Source organism: Apodemus sylvaticus, chromosome 7 (assembly GCF_947179515.1).
Source record: "Apodemus sylvaticus chromosome 7, mApoSyl1.1, whole genome shotgun sequence".
NCBI classification, from domain to species: Eukaryota; Metazoa; Chordata; class Mammalia; order Rodentia; family Muridae; genus Apodemus; species Apodemus sylvaticus.
Genome location: NC_067478.1, coordinates 115687983 through 115695540, shown reverse-complemented (window position 1 = coordinate 115695540; position 7558 = coordinate 115687983). Strand labels below are relative to the sequence as shown.

Below are 7558 nucleotides of genomic sequence, written 5' to 3'. Positions count from 1 at the left end.
AACCAAACCAAACCCAGAGCTGGTTCTTTGAAAAAAAAAAAAACAAAAAACAAAAACAAAAAGATACATAAAGTAACCAGTGGGCATAGAAACAGTATCCAAATCAGCAAAATCAGAAATGAAAAGGGAGACATAAAAACAGATACTGAAGAAATCCAAAAAAAAAAAAAAAAAAAATCAACAGATTCTACCACAAAATCCTATACTCAACAAAAGTGGAAAATCAAGATAAATGGACAATTTTCTAGACGATAAAAGGTACTAAATTTAAATCAGGATCAGATAAATGATTTAAACAATCCCATAACCTCTAATAAGCAGTCATTGAGTCTCCCAATCTAAAAAAGCCCAGGACAAGATAGGTTCAGTGTAGATTTCAACCAGACCTTCAAAGAAGACTTAAGACTTAATACTCTTCAAACTATTCCATAAAATAGAAACAGAAGGAACACTACCCAATTTGTTTTATGAAGTCACAATTACTCTGATACCTAAACCACACAAAGACCCAAAAAAGAAAGAGAGCTTTAGACCAATTTCCATTATGAATATTGATGCAAAAATATTCAATAAAATTCTTGCCAACTAAATCCAAGAACACATCAAGATGATCATCCATCATGATCAAGTAAGCTTAAGCCAACGGATGCAGGAATGGTTCCATATACAGGAATAAATTAATGTAATCCACTATATAAACAAAATCAAAGAATAAAAACTACATGATCATTTCATTAGATACTGAGAAAACATTTGACAAAATACAACACTTCTTCATGATATAAGCTTTAGAAAGATCAGACATTCAAGGCCCATACCTAAACAGAGCAAAAGCAATATACAGCAAACCAGTAGTCAACATCAAACTAAATAGAGAGAAACTTGAAGGAATTCTACTGAAATCAGGGACTCTACAAGGCTGTCCACTGTCTTTCTACCTGCTCAATATAGTACTTGAATTCCTAGCCAGAGCAATTAGACAACAAAAGGAGGTCAAATGGATTCAAATTGGAAAGGAAGATGTCAAAGTATCACCATTTGTAGATGATATGATAGTATACTTAAGTGGTCCCAAAAAATTCCACAAGAGATCTCTTCAGCCTGATGAACAACGTCAACAAAGTGGCTGAATATAAAATTAACTCAGACAAATCAGTAGCCTTCATATATCAAAGGATAAAGGGGCTGAAAAAGAAATTAGCGAAATGACACCCTTCACAATAGACACAAATAATATAAAATACTTTGGTGTGACTCTAACCAAGCAAGTGATAATCTATATGACAAGAACTTCAAGTCTCTGAAGAAAAGAAATTGAAGAAGATCTTGGAAAATGGAAATCTTCCTCACTTACATGCTCAGGGAGTGGCAGGGCTAATACAGTAAAAATGGCCATGTTGTCTAAAGAAATCTACAGATTCAATGTAATCTCCATCGAAGTTTCAACTCAATTCAACCTTTCCATCCTTTTATATGGCATAGATGAAAATGTATACTACATTTTGATTATGCAGTCCAAATTGTCTTATAAATTAATAGATGTTTTTCCTTGATTATATGTATAGACCAAGGGATTATTTTAAGCTGTATTTTGAACACTGTGCATTCTATTCATATGTTAATGCAGAAATATATAGTATTTTTGAAAGTTTATATGTTTACAGAACAAAAGTATCAGACACCAAACATACAAGAAATGTTGATCTGGTGATCCTATCTCATAGACTACCTGAAAGGCTGTTTCCTAAAAAATATGAATCATAAGGAACTAGCTAAGATCTTGCAGCCTTAAAAAGTGTAACAGTCAAGAATTCAGTTAGCACTTCATTTTCTCTTCACACAGACACTGGATTCCAAAATATACAAATAAAACAACCTAACTAAAAATAGCAAAATATTTCAAAAAATATATTAAAATGTAACAAGAAAATAATGTTGAAATAAACACTGTCATCAATTTAAATTGTAAATACCATACTCATTAAAAAAGATCAGATTCTGTTGAGGGATACCTGGGTTCTTTCCAGCATCTGGCAATTATAAATAGGGCTGCTATGAACATAGTAGAGCATGTATCCTTATTACATGGTGGGGAATCCTCTGGGTATATGCCCAGGAGTGGTATAGCAGGATCTTCTGGAAGTGAGGTGCCCAGTTTTCAGAGGAACCGCCAGACTGATTTCCAGAGTGGTTGTACCAATTTGCAACCCCACCAGCAATGAAGGAGTGTTCCTCTTTCTCCACATCGTCTCCAACACCTGCTGTCTCCTGAATTTTTAATCTTAGCCATTCTGACTGGTGTAAGGTGAAATCTCAGGGTTGTTTTGATTTGCATTTCACTAATGACTAATGAAGTTGAGCATTTTTTAAGATGCTTCTCTGCCATCCGAAGTTCTTCAGGTGAGAATTCTTTGTTTAACTCTGTACCCCATTTTTAATAGGGTTGTTTGGTTTTCTGGAGTCTAACTTCTTGAGTTCTTTATATATATTGGATATTAGCCCTCTATCTGATGTAGGGTTGGTGAAGATCTTTTCCCAATTTGTTGGTTGCCAATTTGTCCTTTTGATGGTGTCCTTTGCCTTACAGAAACTTTGTAATTTTATGAGGTCCCATTTGTCAATTCTTGCTCTTAGACCATAAGCTATTGGTGTTCTGTTCAGAAACTTTCTCCCTGTACCGATGTCCTCAAGGGTCTTCCCCAATTTCTTTTCTATTAGCTTCAGAGTGTCTGGCTTTATGTGGAGGTCATTGATCCACTTGGATTTGAACTTAGTACAAGGAGACAAGGATGGATCAATTCGCAATCTTCTGCATGCTGACCTCCAGTTGAACCAGCACCATTTGTTGAAAAGGCTATCTTTTTTCCATTGGATGTTTTCAACCCCTTTGTTGAGGATCAAGTGGCCATAGGTGTGTGGGTTTATTTCTGGATCTTCAATCCTGTTCCATTGATCCGCCTGCCTGTCACTGTACCAATACCATACAGTTTTTAACACTATTGCTCAACAGAAGAGTGGATGCAAAAAATGTGGTATATCTACACAATGGAGTACTATTGAGACATTAGAAACAATGAATTCATGAAATTCTTAGGCAAATAGATGGAGCTAGAGAACATCATACTAAGTGAGGTAACCCAGACTCAAAAGGTGAATCATGGTATGTACTCACTAATAAGTGGATATTAACCTAGAACACTGGAATACCCAAAACCTAATCCACACATCAAATGAGGTACAAGAAGAAAGGAGGAGTGGCCCCTTGTTCTGGCAAGACTCAGTGAAGCACTATTCGGGAAAACCAGAACGGTGAAGTGGGAAGGGGTGGGTGGGAGCACAGGGGGAGAGAAGGAGACTTATGGGACTTTCGGGGAGTGGGGGGCTAGAAAAGGGGAAATTATTAGAAATGTAAATAAAAAAATATATCGAATAAAAAATAATTCAGAAAAAAAAGATCAGATTCATACGTTCTCAAAAAACACATGCATATGTATCAAAGTTCTGCTTAAACATTTTACACTACTTCTGTGGCTCTCTCACCTGGTAACACTGGATCTGTTTCTTCGTTGTTTTTGAATTATGTTTTTCACTGGTTATGGCTTCATAGTCCATAAATACAGATATTTATGAAGAATGGACATGACAGATTAAAACAGAAACTGTAATAGCAACAAAAAACATTGTAGAATTTGTATGGTAGAAAATTTTAGTGTAACAATTTGCTTAAAATTGATAAATTAGAATTAAGAACGTCAGATTTAATGAAAATGTAAAGCAAATCAAAAATATTATAACTGTCATATACAGAGCTCCACAATACATGCAAAATACCTCTGCGGGTTTGATAAGTATTCAATGCCTTTTGAGAAAAAATGCAAGTATTTTAACTTCAGATTTTCAGTGTTAACATTCATTATAAATCTAAATCATTTTATCATTAATTAATTTTACTTGTAGCATTCAAAACTGCTACTTATATGTGCATTGTACTTTCTCATGTAAAATTTTCCCATATTAAACATAAACTCATAATTTCCAATGCCCTTAAACTCACAATTATAGAAATGGGAATGAGAGATATCAGGTTGTCTTATGATATGAGGAAAACAACAAATAGAAAAAAAGTGACTAAGATTACTTATGTTGAATAATATTCTGGGTATGTTTTGCAATTTGGTTTATATGTGTTTATTTGATTTAATTTTACTCTAACAAACTACAAGTTTTCATTGTATTAATTTTCAAATCAAGCATGCATAGTAATTAGATTCATACTAAATGCATAATTTTTGAATCAAATGATTCTTGCTGAGTGGTGACTTGATATGAAGGGAATATAACTTAGGATATCTAATGCTTTTCTTACTTTATGTGTCTCTGCTCTGCGCATCAACAGTTTCTTTATGCTACCACTTTTGTATTCTTCATTTTCCCTTATGAAATTATGTGTTTTCTCATCTGTTTTTTGAATTAATCAATAAGCAAATATAAATGTAAAATATTTTAAAAATATTTTCAGAAAGGATTCTTACTATAGATGACTCTGATTTCATGACTTCCAATTTTGTTTGTTTTTTATATTGATTTATTCTTTGGCAATGTAATGCATTTACATATTGTGTCAGTTTACTCTAACTCCCACACTTACTTGAATCACTCCTGACCCTGTTATTTCCTCAACACCATATAATACTTTTCCCCACATTAAGATATGATATGATTTTAAAATTCACAATTTTTTTATCTCAGAATTCTGGGACAATTGATTTTTAAAATGTTTTGAAGAATATTTATGTTAAGAGAATGAAAGGATATCAGAGTGATAAATATAGAGATGATTAAGGAAGGCAATAAATTTCATTATTTGGATAGAGTAGACAGAGTCAGAGTAAATAATCATAGACACAGGCTTCCTTATTCATCTGGGTTCAAAGTATATTTTAAAAAAATTCTATAGCAATTTCTGTAAAAGCAACATATCAGAAAGTTTGTTGAAGAATCTTTACCCTCATCATTAATGGTTGTTAAATATAATTATTTTTCTGATTTTTTCTAAGTGTTTTTAGCACAGTATTGTATATTTGATTGCATTTTCACCATATTTACTCTTATTCATCAGTGATAGAATATACAGAAATCAAACATCTGCTTCAGAATTCTTTCTTCTGGGATTGACAGATGATTCAGAACTGCAGCTACTTGTCTTTGAACTCTTCTTCATGTATCTGGTCACAGTCCTGTGAAACCTCATCATTATCTTGGCTGTTGGCCTTGACTCCCACCTCTACACTCCAATGTACTTCTTTCTCTCTAACCTGTCCTTCACTGATATCTGCTTCATCACCAGCACAGTTCCCAAGATGTTGATAGACATCCAGAGACAGAACAATGCCATCAGTTACACAGATTGCCTTACACAGATGTACTTTGTTATTTTTCTTGGTGGAATGTAAAACTTTCTCCTTGCAGCAATGGTTTATGATCGATATGTGGCCATCTGCCATCCACTTAGATATATTGTCATTATGAATCCAAGCATCTATATTTTGCTAACACTATTCTCCCTCTTCAGTAGCATGATGGATGCCTTGCTGCATAGTCTGCTGGTGTTGAGACTATCCTTCCGCACATATTTGGAAATCCCTCACTTCTTCTGTGAACTTGATCATATAATCAAGCTGTCAAGCTCTGACACCCTCATCAATAGCATAGTTATATACCTGTCAGCTTTCTTATTTGCTGGACTTCCATTTGGGGGCATTATTTTATCTTATGTTAAAATTGTCTCCTCATTTTTGAAAATGTCTTCAAAGAGAGGTAGTTACAAGGTCTTGTCCACCTGTGGGTTTCTGTTGTCAGTTGTCTCCCTTTTCTATGGCTCATTGTTTGGAGTCTATATCAGCTCTTCCCTGACTGACTCTCCTAAAAAGATTGCAGTGGCTTCAGTGTTGTACACTGTGATTCCATAGATGCTAAACCCCTTTGTATATAGTTTGAGGAACAAAGACATGAAAGAAGCCTTGTAGAAAATAAGTAAGAGGATTTTGTAACAATATTCTTATACAAATCTGTAGTCAACTTTGAAAACTTGCTTCTATATTAACACATGATTGGTCCTTTTAGAATTATATTTTTGTTAAAAATTTTACTGTTATGCTAAAATATGCTACTGGTAAATATCTTTGCTAGATAATAGCCTATGAAATTGATATAGTTAGTTAATGTTAGTGCGTTTCATGGTATTCATTGTTTTCAAGACATATAGATGATATGTTGGTATAATTATTTAATCTCAAATTGAGGATTCTTAACCACTTTTACTTATTCAGTACCCCAATAAAGACAATGGCCATTATTATGGTAAACCTTAATCAGCACTAGTGCTGGGACGATATCTAAATTCCCATCAACAAACAATTTACCATGTTCTTTCTGGGCTGCACTTAACTCCAATTGGCCAGCCCTTATGTCCCTGTATTTATAATTTCCTTACTCCTGGCAGCATTCTGTTATTTTCTACTCATTTCTTACTCCCTCGTGGCCTCCTCAGACTCCAAGGTCAGGAGTGACTTGACATGACTAGCCCACCTATCTCTCTTCTGTCAAGCTATTGGCTGTAGGCATCTTTATTCACTAAACAAGGATAATTTTGAAGGCAAGGTTACATAGCATCACTTGGGTATGTCACTTGGTTACATGCAGACTCTCACATCCCTGGGACAACCAGGCCTTTGGGAGGGTCATCATTTTGTATTACAATACGAGCTAAAGACCAAACCTCCACATGAATATTTCTTTAAATGTTAGACAGTGCATTTACAGCAAAATATAACGAGAAAGCATTGTTTATTTTTAAGGACTTTGGAGGCAAGGAATTACTCCTCTTTAGACTATGGGTTCCATTGACGCTTTAAAATATGGTCTCTTCCGTTGATTGGTCCAGGCCAACACCTCAGGAGGGAAACTAAGAAATACATTTAAGCATGATGTCTTAATATTTTACATTTGTAGTGTTAAATAGTGAGATAGAAATATGGCACAAGCCGGGCAGTGGCGGCGCACACCTGTAATCCCAGCACTTGGGAGGCAGAGGCAGGTGGATTTCTGAGTTCGAGGCCAGCCTGGTGTACAGAGTGAGTTCCAGGACAGCCAGGGCTACACAGAGAAACCCTGTCTCAAAAAAAAAAAAAAAAAAAAAAAAAACAAGAAATATGGCACAAATTTTAGAGGGATGTAGGGAATGCATATCATGAAAATATACTATAGACATTAAAGTCTCAGAATTAATTAATTCAAAATATTAAATTTGGAATATTTTATTCTAATAGGAATGTCATTTTCCTTAAAATTAGCATTTTTGATGAACTTTTATTAAGTAAATTTGCCCTGACTATTTTTAAAAATATCATTTTGGAAGAATGTAACTTTGTGGTTGACTAATTGATGTTAATTAAAATATAGCTGTATTTTCCAATAACATGAGCTTTTTCTGCATGAAAAAAAAAACTGCTTACCAAATAGCCTGAGAAAGATGATGTATTTTAATATGCAGGTAGAC

At 34.3% G+C, this 7558-nt stretch overlaps 1 pseudogene; it reads left to right on the top strand.

Annotated features, from left to right (window-relative positions):
• The first annotated feature begins 232 nt into the window (after window positions 1-232).
• On the top strand, window positions 233-6026 carry LOC127689826 (olfactory receptor 7G2-like; annotated as a pseudogene).
• The last annotated feature ends 1532 nt before the right edge of the window (window positions 6027-7558 follow it).